This window comes from Podarcis filfolensis (genome assembly GCF_964270895.1).
Source record: "Podarcis filfolensis genome assembly, chromosome: 2".
NCBI lineage: Eukaryota > Metazoa > Chordata > Lepidosauria > Squamata > Lacertidae > Podarcis > Podarcis filfolensis.
Genome location: NC_139605.1, coordinates 2,028,505 through 2,051,808, shown reverse-complemented (window position 1 = coordinate 2,051,808; position 23,304 = coordinate 2,028,505). Strand labels below are relative to the sequence as shown.

Below are 23,304 nucleotides of genomic sequence, written 5' to 3'. Positions count from 1 at the left end.
CCTCCCCATTTCACCCCCCTTCCCCATCCCTGCATCTTTACCCCTTTGTCCTCTCTTCTGCCCCTCCGCCTCCCTTGCTCGCTCTTCCGATGTCTTTTCCTGCAACAGAAAGAGCAGGGCGGGAGGAGTTAGTCCAGCGACGCCCCCCCCCTTTCTCAAGCCCCTCCCGATGCTCCTTTTTCCCGCCTGCCAGGAAAAGTCCGGCCCATAGAGCTATGGGGCAGAGCAGCCCTTGCCGGTGCTCGGAAGGGAATCTGCACTGAGGATTTTCCCAGGGGTTGCATGGGAGGCCTCTCTATCTCTCTCCTCTCTATGATAGAGGGGGGGCTGTTCTTCCCTGCTCAGTTCTTCCTATACTGGAGGCTCTGGGATCCTGCACCTCAGCCCGCAAGGCCCCTTTTCTGCGGTTACACCAAGCCTGCAGAGCGGTTCTTTGGCCACGGCTTCCCTGCCTCTTGTCTAGAGGGAGCAGCAAACTCTGCACATGTCCAGAGTATATTGTATGAACTCCCACCACGCTTTTACAGTACCAGTTTTAGTTTGCCTAGTCACACATTAGAGTTTCATGAAGAAACAGAAACTTCATTTCATGAAGAAGTGTGCATGCACACGAAAGCTCATACCAAGAACTAACTTAGTTGGTCTTTAAGGTGCTACTGGAAAGAAAAAAATCTTTTTTGTTTTGACTATGGCAGACCAACACGGCTACCTATCTGTAACTCCCACCACACTGTTACAGTACCAGTTTTAGTTTGCCTAGTCACACATTAGAGTTTCCAGCATTGCAGGGGGTTGGACTAGATGACCCTTGGAGGTGCCTTGCAACTCTGCGTTTCTATGATTAACCACCAGTCAATAAGGCAGAGCGGCAAACTCTGCACATGCCCAGAGAATACTGTATGAACTCCCACCACACCGTTATCAGTTTTAGTTTGCCACTAAATGACCCACCAGTCAATAATGCAGGGCTCTTTTGCCCCACGTGGATCACGAACCCGCAACCCTGAAAGGAAGAGCCTCATGCTGTACCCACTGAGCTCTCCCACCTTTCGCCCCTAAGGGACCTGGGCCGCCTCGTCTCATCAACCCGAAAATGCTCAACCCGAAGCTACTTTAACCTGAGGTATGACTGCACAACGGGATAGACAGGAAGTCTGAAGTGTTGGAATATATATGACTTTGGAATAGTTTTTTGTCCTTGTGTTTTCCCCCCCTTTAAGTATATAAACTTTGTATACAAGCTGAAAATTACAGTATAAGCCTTGTGATATAATATGATGTTTACCAATGTAACATAAGAACTTTAATAAATAAAAAAACTGGAAGCCCCCCCCCCCAAGTTTATTATTATTATTGGGCAAAAAGATTCCTGCATTGCAGGGGTTGGACTTGATAACCCTCGGGGGTCGCTTCCAACTCTGCAGTTCTATGATTAACCGCCAGTCAATAATGTGGGGGACTCACCCGCTAACTGCCCCCTATTAAATATACAGTGGTACCTCGGGTAGCATATGCTTCAGGTACATACGCTTCAGGTTACAGACTCAGCTAATCCAGAAATAGTGCTTCAGGTTAAGAACTTTGCTTCAGGATGAGAACAGAAATCGTGCCACGCGGCGCCCCAGCAGCAGGAGGCCCCATTAGCTAAAGTGGTGCTTCAGGTTAAGAACAGTTTCAGGTTAAGTATGGACCTCCAGAACTAATAAAGTACTTAACCCGAGGTACCACTGTAGTGCGCACATCTCACTGTATGCAAACTATAAAAATCCATACAATTTACCACAGTTTATCTTGTAGTGAGTGAATATCGTCTCGAGCAGAAGTTGAACAAACAACAAGGAGAGTTTTATTAATAAAAAGAAGCTTTTGAAAGAACGTCAATTTATATACTTAAACTTTAAGGAAATGTGTTCTCCTGGGTAGAACTCAACTTATTTACTTAAACTATGTTTCATGCTTAAACACAGGATTACAATCACAGCTTCTCTTAAACTCTCTTCACTTAAAAAAAGTTGTTATACTTCATTTTCTGTTACTTAGTTAGGACAGGTGGTTCAGTTAAATACAGCACAGCTTCCTTCCCCAATCATTACCTTGGTTCATGAGCGAGGGGCACTTTCCCCCAGCTCCCCCTCTCTAAGCAACCCCACTGCTGAGGTAATTCCAAAATGGCGTAACAGACCCAGGGGATCCCCTCCCCCCATTGTGACTGGCTTAGGGGTCCTCTCTCCCTGGAAAAACTGCCCCCTCCTGACTGGAAGGAGACCCAGGGGAGCCTGAATCCCCCCAGGATCTGCTCCTTCTGCCTCAAGAGTCATCCCTCCCAGGACACCCCTGTTTGTCGACCTCCCCCAGACCCCCAACCGGGTCAAACCAGAACCAGTTCTCCCTCAGGCAAATCCTATCCTCCTCCCCAACTCCCTTCTGAAAACAATCCCTCTCCATCTTCTCTCATATCAAACCCTATCTAACTCTCTCCCTCAGAATGGACTCCTTTTATTTTCCCTCCAAAAGTGCTGTTGTCCAATCAGAGAGAGGTTCCATCCCTCTGGTGGAATTTCAGGGGGACTGAATGACCAGACTCTGGTCCGGCTCTGCCGTCCGTCCGTCACACTTCTGCCTGACAACAACCAGTACAGATCAGCTGTAGGAAATTTCGGTCCCTGATCACAACCACCAGACCTACTAAAGGTCAATACTTTGTAAGGAAAACTTCAGGAATCTGGAATCACCATGTAACTACATCACCTTGGGTTTCACGATATGGCAGTTCTAAGAGCAGAGGTGGGGAAAGCAGGTGTTTGCCTGTGAGAGGAAGAGTTTTGGGCTCCTTGTGAAAAGGAAATTCCAGGAACCAGGAACCACTTCAGACAAGGCCTTTCCCAGGATGGAAAGGAAGTGAGGGAAATCTGACACTCCCTTGTTCATTTTGAAATAGTTTATTCCAGGCTTTACAATACGGGGTAAGAATTTCCTTCCAAACCACCCCTCAATGGTTCCTGGCCAGGGGAAGGAATAACACCTCAAAGAAAAACACAGTCAAGAGATAGGAAAATTCAACGTCCGGAAGGGACCCAGTTTATTGAGAGATAAGCTGTTGCAATAGCTCTAGTGACTCAAAACCAGAGGTTCAATTTAGTACAACTTTGAGAGGGCTTTTTTGGAGAATGGTACAGGCATTAGCTCATAGAAGTTATACATGTAAGGGAAGGTCACAGGTCAGGGAGCTAAAACTGTTCTTCTGTCCGTTATTTTGGGTTTCCGGGTGTCTTGCTGTCTTCGGATTTACATTTCATTTGTTTATTGTCCATCTCCCTGACAACCAGACCTTTAGAAAGTCCTTAGCTTACCATTCCAATAGCTCCCAACGCCTGGGAAGAAGACTCAAGGGAAGAAGAGTCAGTCACATGAATTTTCTATTTCTAAACTTTTTAAACAGTTGTTCGTAAGACTTCCGGTCGGCGCCAGCGTTTAATGGCGGTCTCTCGCTGAGCTCCGCTCAGGGAGACTGCTCCACGAGTTCGGGTCTGACCGCTACGGCGAAGCGGGGACCCCTAAAATCACAGGCGCGGAAGCCTGTGAACACGGAGACTCGGTGGGCACCTTAAGCGCCCCCCCTTACTGCAAAGGAGCCTTTTTAAAGGCTCCAGAGCGGCATCGGGTGAGCGCGGTGCTGAGATTCGCTACCCAGCCCGTGGAGTGAAGCCGCGTCGCCATAGACGGAGAGCGCCGATTCCTTCCTGACATTTGGAACTTAATTGGATTACCCGTGAGTAGGACTGAACAACAACTTTAAAATAATTCCTGAAATTTGGCTGAAAACGGGGAAGGTAAAAAGTAAGGAAGTCTGCCTTCCCCGGACTGCATGACAGCTAAAGCAACGAAATACAAAACTGCAATTTGACAGAAAATAGCTTTAAAACTGACGGACTCGGACATTGGATCTGAACCTCCCCCTCAGCAAGCAGGAGCTGGGGGGGAGATTTTAATTTGTATTACCTGCATGAAAGAAGTAAAGAAGTGGAGTTTTCTACCGTTTTAAATCCTTGGGAAGGACTGCCTGGAAAGTAAGTCACCGGGACTGAGAACTGCCATTAGAGATTTGTTACAAAGTCGGTGCTTTGCCTATTTACTACAAAGTGGGGACTTTATTTGTTATAAGTTTGGGACTCTGGAGAAGTTACTAATTGACAGTTCTACTATTGGAAACATATTGGAAAATTTGTTGCTACTTTTGAAGGGAATCCTTGTTTCTTTGTATTTTGAACTTTGGACTGCTCCCTCTAGAGGGTTGTAGGGAAATAGTTACTAATTACACTGTAAAGAGCAAGCTGGTGGAGTTTTCCATCTGAAAGTAATTCCTGTGGGAAAGACCTTGGGACATGAGTGGCCCAGCAGAAGAGATAACAACAAGAGCTAAAAGTAAAGCTGCACAGAGGAAAAGGGGCTCAATATCAGGTTCAGCTTCAGCAGGCGTAGTTACAACTATACCTATGGAGCCAGTGACACAGGCATTAGTCAAAATAAATGAAGCCTTGGAAGCTCTGACAAAGCAGAGCACAGAAAATTCCAAACAGCTGACAGAACTGTCAACAAAATTAGATTTAAATACTAAAAGTGTCACATCCAATACAGAGACAATAAATAAATTAATTGAAGAAAATGCTGTAATCCAAAATATTGCTGAGGAGGCAAAAATTTCTGCAGAAACTACACAGGAAAAGTTAGTACCAGTCTGCAAAAAGCTGGATGAGCACGAGGCGGCCCTGTCTTTATTGGAACTGCAGAGAAAAGATAGGAATTTGAGACTGAGATTGGTTCCAGAAAGTGAAAATGATAATTTGATAGACTTTCTTACAAAAGAGTTTTTGGAATTTTGGCAGGGAAATTTGAAAGAGGAGGAATTCAAGATAGTAACCGCCTTTAGACTGGGCAGGAGACAAAATAGAAAGAGTCCAAGGGACTGTTTGATAACTTTAAGATCTAAGGAGGAGAGGGATAAAATATTAAACTTACATTTTCAAAGAACTCTGGAGATTGGATTCTTATGTGCAGATATACAAAGACATCCCTAAATATATTTTGGAAGTGAGAGCTCATTACAAGGACTTGGTCACTCTGCTGAGAAAGAATAATATACTATTTAGATGGGAGTTTCCACAAGGCTTGTCTTTTAACTACAAAGGAAAGAAAATTAAAATAAAAACAGTGCAAGATAAAGAACAATTTCTGGAAAGGAATGAGGAGGACCTTTTGAAGGAAGTGGTGGAACCTACAAATGTAAAGGAAGTAACAGATATTTCAAATTTATCTTTCGGGCTTAAAACACCAACAGAGGAAGAACAACTGCTTGGGGCAGTTGGGGGAACAATTAAGTAAATAACAAGATGTCTCTGCAATTTCTAAGTTGGAATTGTAATGGACTGAATCTTCCCAGAAAAAGGCGTGAGGTTTTTCATATTTTAAAAAGAGAACAATTGGATTTGATTTGTTTGCAAGAAACCCACGTGACCAGAGTACATCGAAAATTACTTATTAACAAAAGATTAGGACAGGAATTTATTTCATCAGACAAAGTGAAGAAAAGAGGAGTGGTGATCTATGCAAAGGAAAAGTTGGCTCCTAAATTAATTTTTAAAGATGAACAAGGAAGATATTTGGCAATTGAAATTCAAGTTCAAGGAGAAAAATTATTGATAATAGGAATTTATGCTCCAAATGAAGGGAAGTCAGAATTCTTCAAGAAATTGCATGAGACATTAATGGACTATCTGGATTACAATGTAATTTTGATGGGAGATATGAATGGAGTGGTCTCTACAAACATGGATAAAGCACAAAGACAGGTGGTTTCCAAGGATGGGAGACTACCAAAGACTTTTTTTGAAATGACAGATAATATGAACCTGATTCACATTTGGAGAACAAGGAACCCTCTCGAGAGGGAAGGAACTTTCTTTTCTGAAGCAAAAATGACCTGACTAGAATTGACCAAATTTGGGTAACTAGTGGGATGGCACCAAAGATAAAGAAAGTGGAAATCTGCCCAAAGACTTGCTCCGACCATAATGCTGTAAAGATGGAGATGAACTTAACAACAGCTGGCTCCTTCAGATGGAGGATGAATGACTCCCTATTTAGAGATGAAGAGGTGTACAAAAAGGCCCAGAAAGTGGTGAAGGACTACTTTGAGATAAATCTGAGAACAGAGGTGGAGAAAAGAGTAATTTGGGACGCAAGTAAAGCCGTTATGCGAGGATTTTTAATACAGCAGAACGCTATAAAAAGGAAGAGACAGAATGAGAAGAAGGATAAGATTCTGGAAAGGATAAAAGAAGGAGAAAAAAAACTGAGATCAAAGCCAAAGTCACATGAAATTTTGAGAGAAATTAAGTTTTATCAGAGGCAGTATATGGAAATGATGAATCAGGAGATAGAATGGAAAATAAAACAAATGAGACAAAAGACATTTGAATCGGCAGATAAATGTGGGAAACTTCTGGCATGGCAATTGAAGAGACAAAAATTGAATATGGTTACAAGCCTAGAAGTTGAAGGAAGGAACATTTATAAACCAAATGAGATTAGAAACTGTTTTCAGAGTTATTTCAGGAGACTTTATGCACAAGGGCCGGTGAATGAAAAAGAGATAGAAGAATTTCTTAAAAAATATGGATTACAAAAAATTTCTGAACAAAGTAAAGTGATTTTGAACCAGAAGATAACTGAGCAAGAAATAGAGGGAGCCATTCAAAATATGCAATTGGGAAAATCTCCAGGACCAGATGGATTGACTTCCAGATACTACAAAGCATTGAGAGAATGGCTGGTACAACCGCTGAAGGAAGTCTGCAATGAAATTTTAGAGGGGAAGAAGGCACCCGAATCGTGGAAAGAAGCGTATATTACACTTATACCAAAATCTGAGACTGAGAAGAACCAGATTAAGAACTACCGCCCTATATCACTACTTAATGTGGATTACAAAATTTTTGCAGACATTTTGGCAAAAAGACTGAAGAGAGTTTTGGTGGGAGAGATTCATAAAGATCAGGCTGGCTTTCTTCCAGGAAGACATTTATCTGACAATGTGAGAAATATAATAGACATTATGGAGCTATTAGAAGCTAATATTAATACTAAGGCAGTATTAATATTTGTGGACGCGGAGAAAGCCTTTGACAATATCTCTTGGAGTTTTATGAAGAAGAATCTTGAAGGGATGGAGGTAGGCCAAGGTTTTGAGAATGGTATAGGTGCAATTTATTCTGAACAAAAAGCAAAATTAATTGTAAATAATGTGGTTACTGAAGAATTTGCTATTGAAAAAGGGACACGACAGGGGTGCCCAATGTCCCCATTACTTTTTATATCTGTCTTGGAGGTTTTATTAAACATGATCAGAGGGGACCAGCTGGTTAAAGGGATTCAGGTCGGAGCTAAACAATATAAACTGAGAGCATTTGCAGATGACCTAGTATTAACTTTACAAGAGCCAGACACTAGTACAAAAAGAGTTTTAGAGCTAATACAAGTATTTGGTCAAGTAGCAGGTTTTAAGCTGAATAAACAGAAAACGAAAGTATTGGAGAAAAATCTAACGGTTGTTGAAAGAGAGAGGTTTCAGAGTGAAACCGGATTAATGGTAGCAAAGAAAGTGAAATACCTGGGGATTAATTTGACATCTAAGAATGTGAACTTATTTAAAGACAATTATGAGAAATGTTGGACAGAAGTTAAGAAAGATTTAGAAATATGGTCAAATTTGAGACTTTCCTTGTTAGGCCGAATTGCTGTTATTAGGATGAATGTTTTGCCGAGAATGTTGTTTTTGTTTCAAACATTGCAGATTGTGGATAAAATGGACTGTTTCAAGAGGTGGCAGAAAGACATATCTAGATTTGTCTGGCAGGGCAAAAAGCCCAGAATAAAATTCAAGATATTAACTGATGCAAAAGAAAGAGGGGGGTTTGCCCTGCCGGACTTAAAATTGTATTATGAATCAGTGGCTTTTTGCTGGCTGAAAAACTGGCTGCTTCTTGAAAACACAGACATTTTGGATTTGGAAGGGTTCAATAATAGGTTTGGTTGGCATGCATATATATGGTATGACAAGGTTAAAATTCACCAAGGTTTCAAAAACCATATTGTTAGGAAAGCACTATATAATGTTTGGATTCGGTATAAAGACTTGCTGGAAAATAAAACCCCTAGGTGGCTGTCACCAATGGAAGCTAAGGAAGTGAAAAAACAATATGGAATCTAAATGGCCAAAATACTGGGAAATTATAGAACAAGAGGAGGTAAAAGTGAAATTGCAGAGCTATGAGAAATTGAAGTCTAAAGTAAGAGACTGGCTTCATTATTACCAGATAAATGAAGTTTTCAAACAGGACAGGAAAATTGGCTTTCAGGTGGAGAGATCAAAATTAGAAACAGAATTGTTGGAACCCAATACTAAGAATTTGTCAAGAATGTATAACTTGCTGTTGAAATGGAATACACAGGATGAGATGGTTAAATCAGCTATGATTAAATGGGCACAAGACATTGGTCATGACATTATGTTTGCTGACTGGGAACAGTTATGGACTACCGGTATAAAGTTTACGGCATGTAATGCCTTAAGAGAGAACATTATGAAAATGATTTATAGGTGGTACATGACCCCAGTCAAGCTTGCAAAAATCTATCATACGCCCAATAATAAATGCTGGAAATGTAATGAAACTGAAGGTACTTTCTACCACCTTTGGTGGACGTGCCCAAGGATCAAGGTCTTCTGGGAAATGATCTATAATGAAATTAAGAAGGTACTTAAGTGTACCTTTCATAAGAAACCAGAGGCCTTTCTCCTGGGCATGGTAGGCCAATTGGTGTCAAGGAAAGGTAGGACGTTCTTTATGTATGCTACAACAGCAGCAAGAGTTCTTTTAGCAAAGTATTGGAAGACACAAGAACTACCCACGCTGGAAGAGTGGCAGACGAAGGTGATAGACTATATGGGACTGGCCGAGATGACTGGCAGAATCCGTGACCAAGGAAAAGAGACGGTGGAAGAAGATTGGAAGAAATTTAAAGTTTATCTTAAGAGCTGTTGTAAAATTAATGAGTGCTAAAATGTCATCGGTAACGTAAAACAGAACTGCAGTGACAAAAAATTGGGTAAGAGAAAAAAGATTAAAGAAAGTGAATTATAAGTAATTGAAATTAGGGGTTGCTGGAAAAGTTTAAAACAGGGATGCAGAAAAGGGAGGTATGGGGAAGTCGTTGAAACAAGGTTTAAGAAAAAGAGGGTATGAAATTATACGTGTTTGTATGTTTGTTTGTTTAAGTATTGTCAGTTGTATTGTGTTTTAATATATACTGGAAAATTAATAAAAATTTATATATATATATAAAAAAAGACAACCAGACCTTTAGAAAGTCCTTAGCTTACCATTCCAATAGCTCCCAACGCCTGGGAAGAAGACTCAAGGGGAAAGTGTCAGACACATAAATTTCCTATTTCTAAACTTTTTAAACAGTAGCTTCCATTACAGAAAGTAAGATGAAGGTATAACAAAGGTACATATGTTTCATTCACTGTTACGTGGGGGCAGATCCAGCCCCCCAAAGAGAAACAAGGATGCAGCAGCTGGTCTAGAACACTCTTTCCCTCCAAGCCTTTTTAATGGATCCTTCCCTAGGAGGACTTGGAGGAGCCACAGACCCTTGGGAAGGAGAGAGTAGCAAAGGATGCCCCCGAGCCCCTGTGGAGAACTTATTGACAGCACCCCAAACAGAATCACCCACCAAAGGCCATGTTTCTCTCTCTCCACCACCTTCTCTTCCCCCAGGGTTGCTTTTATTCATCCAGAGGAGTGGGGGGTGGGGGTCTCTTTCACACCCCCTCTGGACACCCCAGGAACCCTGCTTTCTTCATTCCTCTTTTCCTGCTGCCACTGGAAAGAATGTTTTATCTGAACATTGCGCCCTTCAGAAAACCAAGGAAGAGGAAGGCTTGTAACACTATTAGTGTATCAATTATAAAAACTACAGAAGGGGTTTATGCACATAAGTAGATGGCCTCACTCTGTGTCTTATTGTGTCTTATTTGTTCATTTAGTATAACTACAACAATAGGTGTTATACGGTTGTTCGTATACTACTAATTTAAACAACTCTGCTTCCGAAGCATCACAATTTTCACCCTGTAATTTCCACAATGCTCTATTAGCAACCCCAAAAACACCAACATTACTAACTCGCTCTACGAAAGACTGAACTTCAGCCGACTCAAAGAGCATCAACATTGACCACCAGCATTGCAGGTTCACACTCTCCGCAAACTGCAAACAGTTCATGACATATGATATTGCGTTTACTATTGTGAGACATCACCTTCATTACTTGAATACATGGGTACAAATTTACATGCAGACACCAGAACTTCGCATATACTCTATGCATCTAACGGCTGATGTATATTAAGATCTGCACTCCAACTGAAGTTCCTTCCACACTGACTGAAGCACTTTCCACATTCCATATATTTAAATGATTTCTCACTATCAGTAAACCTCTTTGCACACACAATCCTCATATTTAAATGCTCCCCCCCCTGCTGTGAATGTTCTCTGGGGTCTTTAAAATGTCTGCTTTGACCGAGGCTCTTTCTGCACTCCTTACATTTAAATGGTTATTCTCTGGTGTGAGTTTGCTGATGTCTCTTAAGGTTTCCACTTTGACTGAAGAGCTTTCCACATTCCATACATTTAAATGGTTTCTCCTTTGTGTGCGTCTGTAGATGGCTTCTAAGGGTTCCACCATTACGGAAGCTCTTTCCACACTCCATACATTTAAAAGGTTTCTCCCCTGTGTGAGTTCTTTGGTGGCTTTTATAACTTCCACTTTGACTGAAGCTCTTTCCACAGTCTATACAGTTATATGGGTTCTCCCCTGTGTGAGTTCTTTGGTGAAGTCTAAGGTTTTTGGTTGAAGTGAAGCTCTTTCCACACTCCATACATTTATATGGTTTCTCCCCTGTGTGAGTTCGCTGATGTATTCTAAAGGTTACACTATGACGAAAACTCTTTGCACACTCTATACATTTATATGGTTTCTCCCCTGTGTGAGTTCTTTGGTGTCTTCTATAATTTCCAATTTGACTGAAGCTCTTTCCACACTCTATACAGTTATATGGGCTCTCCCCTGTGTGAGTTCTTTGGTGCAGTCTAAGGAGTTTACTTTGACTGAAGCTCCTTCCACACTCCATACATTTAAATGGTTTCTCCCCTGTGTGAGTTTTCTGATGTGTTCTGAGGTATCCAATTTGATTGAAGCTCTTTCCACATTCCATACATTTAAATGGTTTCTTCCCTGTGTGAGTTTGCTGATGTATTCGAAGGTGCCCACTCTGATGGAAGCTCTTTCCGCACTCCATACAGTGGAATGGTTTCTCCCCTGTGTGAGTTTTCTGATGGGTACTAAGGTTTCCACTTTGACTGAAGTTCTTTCCACATTCCATACATTTAAATGGTTTCATCCCTGTGTGAGTTCGCTGATGTATTGTAAGGGTGTCCCTACGACCAAAGCTCTTTCCACATTCCATACATTTAAACGGTTTCTCTCCCATGTGAATTCGCTGATGTGTTCTAAGGTTCCCACTTTGACTGAAGCTCTTTCCACACTCCATACATTTAATTGGTTTCTCTCCCTTGGGAGTTTGTTGATGTTTCCTAAGAATTTTGGTGCAGTTCAAGCTCTTTTTGCTCTGCATAGCTTTAGATGGTTTCTCTTCTGTTGAGTTCATTATTGTAAACTCAGTGTACACACTGACAGAAGGACATTATGTACATTTTAACTTTGCCTTCATTATTCTCAATGAAATTGAAGGTGTCTCCTCAGAATTTGGATCGCCTTCTCCTTTGGGGGGAAAGAAAATCATTTTAGGGTTTCAAGGAAGAGGGAAAAGGAACTTAACACAAAGTGAGTCTAATTAACATCACCTTTTTTTTAAAAAAAGCATCTCCTAGATTCTCCCCTCTCTTCTCTACGTCTCCCTGAGGAAGTAGGGCCTGGGAATGGACTACTTGAACTCATGCCCTTCTTGTAATATAGAACTATCCTCATGGAAATTATCTGTCCAGGACTCTCTCACTTTCCTTTCTCCTTTGGGTGGGTGGCTAAGCAAATATGTGTGACACTGAAAAAGCTGAATTCTAACGGGAAGACTTTCAGAAGAAAATATCCTTTGGAATAATATCCCATTTGCATGTAAGCTGTCAATTGGATTACAAAAGTGGATTATGCCTTTCCTAAATGTGGCCAAGAGAATGATACTATAAATTAAAGGGGGGAAATATATAATTAATATATTAATTATAATATATTATTCAAACCCCAGCCATCCGGCTGGGTTTCCCCAGCCCTCTGGGCAGCTCCCAATGGAATATTAAAACATGATTAAACATCAAACAGCGACTTCCGGTTGGTCTGCAGAGCTGAGAAGAGACGGGACTCAGCCCTTAGGGGACAGTTCAGCTCTTTGCGAGACAAAGGGGGAGTCCAAGGGGGCCGCAGCCCACCCAAAACACTCAAAAGGATTATTTTGAGGCCAGCAGCGCCATAAGGAGTTCTCTCCACCGCCGAAAATTCTCCCCTTGGGGAGCGGAAAGTGCTGCGAGATCAAGATGCCGGCGCCGGAGGCCATTAACTACTCGCAAGGAGTGAATCCTCAAGTCTATCCTGCACAGCAGCCAGTTCTCGAAGAAAAAGAAACCTGAATCTGGCAAAAGGTTGGTGGGAAATTTTAATTGAGAAAAGATTCGGAAGACAGCAGGGATAAAAAAGGAGGTCAGCCCCGACTGATTGATTTACACTGCATGAATTACCTGCAAAACTGAGTAAGATTCTAATCTCCTACAGTGAATAAAAAATAATAAATATACTCTTTTAGTTGTGAAGATTTGGTTTACAGAAAGGGAGGTGGAAATGCCTAGAAAATAAACTTATTTGAAGCCCTTTGGGAGTTGAAGGAGATCTCTGGAGAAGGAGCTTCCGGCTTTTACTTTCAATTTTAATTTAAACTGCGCAATTTGTAAAAAAATATGTTTATGGAGCTATTTTTGTGAGTTAAAATACCAGACCAGAAGAGACAAATATAAAAAAACTGCAAAAGTCTGGTACTGTAAGAAAATCGAGGAGATATTTACAGGAAGAGACTTGGGGACAACCCCCTCTTTTGGTTACTGAGCATGGTGGATTTATTTTCTCTCTCTCTCTTTTAACTTCACCTTTTTCATTGTTAAGACATTATAATTGTAGGGAATACCTTCCTCTTTTCCTTTCTCCTGGAATATAAAGCGATGGAAGTTGAATTAAGCCACCAAGAGGCGGAATAATTTGGTTTCGTTGGGACATGGTTTTGATTTCTTCTTGCTCTTGGGACGGGGATACAGTGGAAAGTGCGAAAGATCTGTGGATTAGCCAACCAAATGGTGGAAGACGTTTTCTCTTCCTTTCTCTTATTCTTTTTGTACAAATAATTATTGGATTATTGCAGCATTTACCCTTTGTCCCCCTCTCAGCTATATACATTTGATATAGAACTGGTTGGAGATGAAAGGGCCACCTAGTGGTGAAAGAGGAAATAACAGAAAAAAGGAGGGGAGGGGGCAACACCAGGAGGGACCCGGAGAGGGTCAAACAAGAAATGGAAGGGAAGGAGATGTTGCAAAACTGTTTTTGTAACAGAATAAAGATATTAAAGAAATTAAACAAAGTGAGAAAAATATGGAAAGCAGATGGGAGCAGACGGACAAAAAATTAGATTTAACTGTGAATGAGATGAAAGCCCAGATAAAAGATGTAAGCAAGAGAACACAAAATTTAGAGGAAGGATTGAAACCTATGCAACAAGAAAGGATTTAAAAAAGGAGGATGAGAAAAATAAAAGTGCAGTGTCAGAGCTGAATAAGGAACAGGAGGAATTGTGGGATAATAATAATAATAATTTATTATTTATACCCCGCCCATCTGGCTGGGCTTCCCCAGGCACTCTGGGCGGCTTCCCAAAGAATATTAAAATACATCAAACATTAAAAGCTTCCCTAAACAGGGCTGCCTTCAGATGTCTTCTAAAAGCCTGGTAGTTGTTGTTCTCTTTGACATCTGGTGGGAGGGTGTTCCATAGGGAAGGAGCCACTACCGAGAAGGCCCTCTGCCTGGTTCCCTGTAACTTGGCTTCTCGCAGTGAGGGAACCGCCAGAAGGCCCTCGGTGCTGGACCTCAGTGTCCGGGTAGAACGATGGGGGTGGAGACGCTCCTTCAGATATACTGGACCAAGGCCGTTTAGGGCTTTAAAGGTCAGCACCAACACTTTGAATTGTGCTCGGAAACGTACTGGGAGCCAATGTAGGTCTTTCAAAACCGGTGTTATGTGGTCTCTGCGGCCGCTCCCAGTCACCAGTTTAGCTGCCGCGTTCTGGATTAGTTGTAGTTTCTGGGTCACCTTCAAAGGTAGCCCCGCGTAGAGCGCATTGCAGTAATCCAAGCGGGAGATAACCAGAGCATGCAGCACTCTAGCGCGGCAGTACGCAGGCAGATAGGGTCTCAGCCTGCGTACCAGATGGAGCTGGTAAACAGCTGCCCTGGACACAGATTTGACCTGTGCCTCCATGGACAGCTGTGAGTCCAAAATGACTCCCAGGCTGCGCACCTGGTCCTTCAGGGGCACAGTTACCCCATTCACGACCAGGGAATCCTCCACACCTGCTCGCCTCCTGTCCCCCAAAAACAGTACTTCTGTCTTGTCAGGATTCAACCTCAATCTGTTAGCCGCCATCCAACCTCCAACCGCCTCCAGGCACTCACACAGGACCTTCACTGCCTTCACTGGTTCCGATTTGAAAGAGAGGTAGAGCTGGGTATCATCCGCATACTGATGAACACCCAGCCCAAATCCCCTGATGATCTCTCCCAGCGGCTTCATGTAGATGTTGAAAAGCATGGGGGAGAGGACAGAACCCTGAGGCACCCCACAAGTGAGAGCCCAGGGGTCTGAACACTCATCCCCCACCACCACTTTCTGAACACTGCCCAGGAGGAAGGAGCGGAACCACTGTATGACAGTGCTCCCAGCTCCCAGCCCCTCAAGACGGTCCAGAAGGATGTTATGGTCGATGGTATCAAATGCCGCCGAGAGATCCAGCAGAACTAGGAAACAGCTCTCACCTTTGTTCTAGCCCGCCGGAGATCATCAACCAGTGCGACCAAGGCAGCTTCAGTCCCATGATGAGGCCTGAATCCCGACTGGAAGGGATCCAAATGGTCCGCATCCTCCAGGCATGCCTGGAGTTGTTCAGCAACCACTTGCTCGATCACCTTGCCCAAGAATGGAAGATTTGAGACTGGGCGATAGTTGGCCATCGTGGCCACATCTAAAGATGGTTTTTAAAGAAGCGGTTTAATAACCACCTCTTTCACCGGGTCTGGGAAGGCTCCCTCACGGAGGGAAGCCCTCACCACCCCACAAAGCCCATCGCCCAGTCCTTCCCGGCTAGCTTTTATAAGCCAGGATGGGCAAGGATCAAGGAGACAAGTGGTTGGTTTCACTCGTCCACATCCTCGGGGGTAACAGATTGGAATTGATCCCACACAACTTGACTAAACAGGACTCTAGCACTCTCCCGCCCCGGCCCTGCTCCCACGGTGGAGTCTATCTCTTCTCGAATCACAGCGACTTTATCTGCAAAAAAACTTTGCAAAGGCATTGCAGGAGATCATGTGGCCCGTACTGGGCCCTGATGGAGCAGGTGGTTCCGCTAAATTGCGAACCACCTGAAAGAGTCTCCTGCTGCTGTTTTCCGCAGATGCTAGAGGTGGTGAAGAAAGTCTTCTTCACCGTCGCTATTGCCACTTGGTAGGCTCGACATTGAGCTCTAACCCGTGTCCGGTCAGATTCAGAATGGGTTATCCGCCACCGGTGCTCTAGCCGTCTCAACGATTGTTTCATTGCCCTCAGATCCGTGGAAAACCACGGGGCTCTCCGGGCTCCATGCAATCGGAGAGGGCGCATTGGAGCCAAACAGTCAATAGCCCTGGTTAACTCCACATTCCAGCGGGCCACCAGGGAATCAGCTGAAAGGCCATCAACATGGGATAAAACATCCCCTACCACTCTCTGGAAACCATTTGGATCCATTAAGTGGCGGGGGCGGACCATCTGAATCGGTCCCACCTCCCTGCAGAGGGGAAGGGTCGCGGAGAAGTCCAGTTGCACCAGGAAGTGATCTGACCATGGCACTTCTTTGGTTTCACTTTTACTTAGTGTCAGATCAGCAACATCCATAGAGGTGAACACCAGGTCTAAGGCATGCCCGTGGCTATGAGTTGGGCCAGACTTATTCAGGGACAGCCCCATGGAGGCCATGCTTTCTATGAAGTCCCGAGAGGCCCCTTGTAAGGTCGTTTCGGCATGGATGTTAAAATCCCCTAGGACAACCAAACTAGGTGTCTCCAGGAGGACATCCACCAAGACCTGAAGCAGCTCGGGCAGGGAATCCTTGGTGCAGCGGGGAGGTCGGTACACCAATAGGAATCCTGTACTGCCCCTATTGCCCAACTTCCAGAACATGCACTCAGGACACCTGGTGCAAACTAATGACTTCCTAAAAATCACCCCCCCTCCCCGCCCACAAGGCCTGGGTTGCTGTGCGTAAGAGAAACCTGGTGGACAAGCAGCGGCAAGGACAGGCCCATCTGCTTCATCCAACCAAGTTTCTGTTACACATGCCAGGTCAAATCTTCCATCCACAATCAAGTCATGGATCACAGTGGTTTTATGGATCATTGACCTGGCATTGCACAGCAGCACCTTCAAGTCGTGTGGGTATCCCTTGCTGATTCCAGTATCCGTCCGGTCAGGACCAGACCTGGAGGCAGGGATAGTGCTCAGACAACAACTAAGCCTGCTTCCTCGGTAATGACATGGTGTAGTCTTAGCGTAACTCCTCCTCCCAGCCATGATCACTGAGATCGGTTGTCCCAGTGCATCCCCCCTGTGGAACCTGCCCCAGCCATTTTGTTTGCTGGGACCCACTCCCGGGCAGCCCTGACCCCTCCCCTTAAAATCAAATTAAAACCTATACAGAAAACAAACTAACAGAACAATAAAACTATAGAAACAAAAAACAAAGTTACAAACACAACATAATTAAATTCCCACACCCAACTAAACACCCACCCCACCCCATTGTGATGCAAAGAGAGACAAATTTGAAAACCAGATCTCTCCCAGAAACAGCAGGAGAGAAAAATTGATTACTGAAATTGCACAATGGGTAGGAATTGAAAAAGATGAATTTGCCAATACAGTATTGAATGCTTTTAGAATAAAAGTTAAATTAAAAAAAAGGAAAAAAGTTTCCAGGAAGTTGTTTGATTATATTTAAAGATAAGAAGATGAGAAATTTAATTTTGCTAAAAAGATAGAGAAAAGAAGCTCTGTATTGATGGCGCAATGATAATCATATTTAAGGACATTCCACTTCATCTGCTGAAAAGACGCGACAGATATAAACCTCTGACACAAGTGCTGAGAAAAAACAATATAGATTTTAAATGGGAGTATCTGGAAGGAGTCTCATTCTACTACAAGGAAAAGAAATTTAAACTGAAAAAGATGGATGAAGTAAAGAATTTCCTCCGAAGGTACAGGGAACTACCATAGACCAAGAAGAAGAAGAAGAAAATAAATTAGGAGGAGGAGAAGAAGGACAAGTTTAAAAGACTTTAGTTCAAAAATAAATAGTAACAAAATGGCATTAAAACATATGACATAGAATGTTAATGGTTTGAATAACAAAACTAAAAGATATAGTATTGAAAATATTCAATTAATAAGAACTCTGATATTATTTGTTTTTGATAGACCCATGATGCAAGGAAACAGAAGAATTTTGGTAAAAAAGAAATTAGGAAGTGAATTTATTTCATCAGACGGTGTTGTATTAAAAAAAAAATGAAGTGAGACAAATCTTTAAGGACAAAGAAGGCAGGAAAACTGATAATTGTCAGGATTTATGCACCAAATGGCAGTAAGACTGAATTTTATAGAAAGTTGGAAGAGAAATTATTTGACTTTGTGGATCATTGGAAATTGATAGAATGAGAAAGAGAATAAAATCAAAAGAAGGGAACTACCCAAAACTTTCTGAGAAAATAAAAAAATTGAAATTTTAAATGAGATAATGGAAAATGGAAAAAAACTAGCTAAAAACCCAAATGATATAATGATTAATCAAAATATTAAGATATTACAAAGTCAATTTTCAACAATTGTGAATCAGGAAGTAGAATGGAAAATTAAAACGATGAAACAAAAGAACTTTGAAAACGCAAATAAACCAGGAAAATGGCTAGCATGGCAGATAAATAAAAGAAAATCTCAAAAGACATATATAAAATTAAAATTGGAGAGAAAGAAATAGAGAATCTGAAAGAAATAAGAAAATGATTTGTAAATTTCTATAGACAGTTGTATAAAAAAGCTGGAAAAGATAATATAGTCAAAATAGCAGAATTTTTAAAGAAGAACGGAGTGCAACAAATCCCAACAGAAAAGAAGGACAGACTGAATGAATTAATAGAAGTGGAAGAAATTTGGAGAGCAATAAAGGACTTAAAATCAGGAAAAGCACCAGGACTGGATGGAGTTACTGCAAGACAGAAGTACCGTTTTTAGGGGACACGAGGCGGGTGGGTGTGGCAGACTCCCTGGTCCTGAATGGGGTAACTGTGCCCCTGAAGGACCAGGTGCGCAGCCTGGGAGTCATTTTGGAATCACAGCTGTCCATGGAGGCGCAGGTCATTTCTGTGTTCCAGGCAGCTGTTTATCAGCTCCATCTGGTACACAGGCTGAGACCCTATCTGCCCACAGACTGCCTCACCAGAGGGGTGCATGCTCTGGTTATCTCTCGCTTGGACTACTGCAATGCGCTCTACGTGGGGCTACCTTTGAAGGTGACCCAGAAACTACAACTAATCCAGAATGCGGCAGCTAGACTGGTGACTGGGTGCAGCCGCCAAGACCACATAACTCCGGTCTTGAAAGACCTACATTGGCTCCCAGTACGTTTCCAAGCACAGTTCAAAGTGTTGGTGCTGACCTTTAAAGCCCTAAACGGTCTAGTATATCTGAAGCAGCGTGTTCACCCTCATCGTTCTAGCCGGACACTGAGGTCCAGCGCCATGGGCCTTCAGGCGGTTCCCTCGCTACAAGAAGCCAAGTTACAGGGAACCAGGCAGAGGGCCTTCTTGGTAGTGGCACTTGTCCTGTGGAACGCCCTCCGACCAGATGTCAAAGAAAACATTAAATATCAGACTTTTAGAAGACATCTGAAGGCAGCCCTGTTTAGGGAAGCTTTTAATGTTTGATGCATTACCCTATTTTAATATTTTGTTGGAAGCCGTGCAGAGTGGCTGGGGAAGCCCAGTCAGATGGGCGGGGTATACGTAATAAATTGTTGTTGTTGTTATTAAATATTATAAAAATTTCAGCTACAGCCTACTGGCACCATTGGAGGAAGCGATGAACAATATTTTGAAAAAAGGAGAAATACCAGAGACTTGGAAAGAAGCATATATTACACTGATACCCAAACCAGACTCACTTATTACAGGTTAAAATCTACAGGCCGATTTCTTTGTTGAACAGTGATTATGAACTATTTGCAAATATTAAGGCTTTATTCCTGACTGCCAGATGAAGGACAATATAAGGAATATTATTCAGTACTTGACGGCCAGGAATGAAAAGCAGGCAGCCATAATATTTGTGGATGCTGAGATGGCCTTTGATAATATATCTTGGGAATTTAAGATTAAAAACTTAGAAATGATGCAAAATGGGTCAATTGTTTATGAGAAGTATAAAAGCAATATATTCAAGACAAAAGGCAAAACTTATTGTAAATAATGTATTAACAGAAAATATTGAAATATTGAAATTACAAAAGGGACAAAACAAGGGTGTCCACTATCACCATTGTTATTCATATCAGTTCTGGATGTTCTCCTGAATAATATAAGCTTAGCAGAAGGAATTAAAGGATTATCAGTCAGAACCCTCCAGCAATGGGCATTGTCTATCATGATAATGGGTCCTTTACCCTTGAAGCCCACCAATGTATCAAGGATATATGAATCCCGAAAGCATTTTCATAGCACCCTCCACCCATATTTTTTATTGCTTTCCAGTGGTACCTCAGCTTACAGACGCTTCAGGTTACAGACTCCTCTAATCCAGAAATAGTACATCGGGTTAAGAACTTTGCTTCAGGATGAGAACAGAAATCGCATGGTAGCGGCGCGGCAGCAGTGGGAGGCCCCATTAGCTAAAGTGGTACCTCAGGTTAAGAACAGTTTCAGGTTAAGAATGGACCTCCAGAACGAATTAAGTTCTTAACCCGAGATACCACTGTACACCAGCATCAATGATCAGTCGTGCAGTGGAAAGTGAACATTGCTACTTACCGTGATAGGTTTCTTCTCTGCAGGGAGGAAGTGGGTCTCGTGTGAGTTGTCAACATCCCCTCTCCCCTGGAAGTCAAACTTTCGAGATGGGCAAGACGACCCTCTCGCCAGCTCAATTTGTGCTTCAGCAGGTAACTGTATAGCAAGAACAACAGAACAGGAAGAAAAAGGAAGACAACTTCTTAGGATAAAGGAACTCAGAGGAGACAAAGGAGGAGAAAGGGAAGAAGAAAGGAAGATCCCTTCGGAAATGGCGTTCCTGACTTTTCTCTTCTGCCCTCCCTGGAGCTCTCATGCAGCTGACCTGGCCAGGGGGTTGCTCTGCCCACCAGGTCTGCCCTCTTGAAATTTGGACCTCCTGCCAGCACACGGCAAGGACCACCCACACGGGACCCCCCTCCTCCAATAAACTGGAAGCCTGAGTGAGGGGGGAAGTCTCCAGTAACTTAAGGGAGGGGTTCCTCCCAGGATCTTCCTGCCTTTTCTCTCCAGTGGCTGGACTTGGGAGAAAGAAGTGTCCTGTCTCCGGAGCCCCCAGCGTCTAGCCAGAGCATATGGGGGGAGCGGGGAGAATCCGCTTCCTGGCAATAAGTGGGTGGGGAAATGGGACCCCCCTTTTCAGGGATTCCTTCCTGTCCCTCCGGAGATTCCCCCTCCAACATCCAAGATGGAGACATCTCTTCCAAAAGGCCACGTGCATCTCTCTGTTCGGCAGGGCTCCCCTCCCCCCGCCATGGACGCTTCCATTGATCACTCAGCCCCCCAACTTCCTCTGCCCTCCTCCCTCCGTCTCCCCTGCGCCCAGAAACCCGCCCCCCTTGACAGCAATCCACCCTCGCCCTGCGCGCACTATATCTCCCAAGCGCGCCCACCTCTCCATCCGGAGGGGCCTCGCAAGACGAGCCACTGACGGGGGGAGGGGGAGAGACGGAAGGAAGGAAGGAAGGAAGGAAGGAAGGAAGGAAGGAAGGAAGGAAGGAAGGAAGGAAGGGGGGGTCTCTATCCAGGCCTCTCTCGCCCCTTCACCCTTCCACGGACTCCCTCTATCTCCCTCAGGAACTAATGTTCGTGGCGGGGGTCCTTCAAAGCAGAAGCCGCCACGGAAACCCTGCAAGGACTTCCTCTGCAGAAAGGCCCCTGCACCCCCCCCCCATGCATATCCCATAGCCAAGTGTAATGGGGGGGGGGAATCTCTTGTGTTGGAGGGGCTTCATCGTCCCATGTAAGATCTGGGTTTTTGGGGGGGATAAGGAGGGGGTCTTTGTCCTTTCCTCCCCCCTCCCCATTTCACCCCCCTTCCCCATCCCTGCATCTTTACCCCTTTGTCCTCTCTTCTGCCCCTCCGCCTCCCTTGCTCGCTCTTCCGATGTCTTTTCCTGCAACAGAAAGAGCAGGGCGGGAGGAGTTAGTCCAGCGACGCCCCCCCCTTTCTAAAGCCCCTCCCGATGCTCCTTTTTCCCGCCGGCCAGGAAAAGTCCGGCCCATAGAGCTATGGGGCAGAGCAGCCCTTGCCGGTGCTCGGAAGGGAACCTGCACTGAGGATTTTCCCAGGGGTTGCAGGGAGGCCTCTCTATCTCTCTCCTCTCTATGATAGAAGGGGGGGGGGCTGTTCTTCCCTGCTCAGTTCTTCCTATACTGGAGGCTCTGGGATCCTGCATCTCAGCCCGCAAGGCCCCTTTTCTGCGGTTACACCAAGCCTGCAGGGCGGTTCTTTGGCCACGGCTTCCCTGCCTCTTGTCTAGAGAGAGCAGCAAACTCTGCACATGCCCAGAGAATACTGTATGAAATCCCACCACACTTTATCACTTCCAGTTTGCATTTGAAGCAACTGAAACTGGAATTGTATGGAGGATTTTCAAAACTGCGGTCATGTCTGGGTATTGCATCTTGAATACCATTTTGGAAGACTGAAGGTGCAGCTTTGTTTGCTTTGCAAGGATTAAAAACTTCCCACTTCAAGAATGAGTACTTTACCCAGTTACCTTGGAGGAGGTTCCACTGAATTCATTGGGATAGGTCAGTTTGCAAAGCACGAGAGTCCTAATCTCGGGGCTGTGGGTTCAAGTCTCACATTGGGCAAAAAGATTCCTGCATTGTTGGGGGTTGGACTAGATGACCCTCAGGGGTCCTTTCCAACTCTGCAGATCTATGATTAACCACCAGTCAAGAATGCGGCAGACTCACCCCACTAACTGCCCCCCTTTAAATAGAGTGTGCACACCTAACAGTACACCAACCTCAAAGATCTCACCAATTTACCACAGTTTATCTTGTAGTGAGTGAATAACAAACAACCATGAAAGTTTTATTAACAAAAAAGAAGTTTGTGAAAGAAAATGGGTCAGGAAATGCGTTTTCCTTGGTAGAAGTCAACTTATTTACATAAAATATAAGCTGTCTCAGGCTTAAACACAGTGTTACTTAACCTCTCTTTACTCAAATATCAGTTGTTATATTTCAGTTTCTTTTCCTTAGTTATGTCAGGTGGTTCAGTTAAATACTGATAATACAACACATCTTCCTTCCCCGATCAATGCCCAGGTTCATGAGCGAGGGGCATTTTTCCTCAGCCCCCCCTTCTCTCTAAGCACTGCTGAGGTAATTCCAAAATGGCGTAACAGACCCAGGGGTCCCCTTCCCCCCTTGTGACTGGCTTGGGGGGGTCTTCTCTCCCTAGAAGAACTGCCCCCTCCTGACTGGAAGGAGACCCAGGGGAGCCTGAATCCCCCCAGGATCTGCTTCTCCTGCCTCAGAGTCAGCCCTCCCACGACACCCGTTTGTAGACCT

At 43.8% G+C, this 23,304-nt stretch overlaps 1 protein-coding gene and 1 long non-coding RNA gene across 2 annotated transcripts in view; one reads left to right on the top strand and one right to left on the bottom strand.

Moving 5' to 3' along the window:
- Positions 1-20,652, bottom strand: part of LOC310756997 (uncharacterized protein) — a 50,335-nt gene extending 29,683 nt beyond the window's left edge. The window contains exon 1 of the mRNA XM_083602066.1: positions 20,518-20,652. The gene's annotated coding sequence lies outside the window, so the exon portion shown is untranslated. The remainder of the gene's footprint in view (positions 1-20,517) is intronic.
- On the top strand, positions 28-22,797 carry LOC310757500. The gene is made up of 3 exons (XR_014545272.1): positions 28-457; positions 853-924; positions 22,343-22,797. It is a non-coding gene; the product is annotated as an uncharacterized lncRNA (long non-coding RNA).
- The last annotated feature ends 507 nt before the right edge of the window (positions 22,798-23,304 follow it).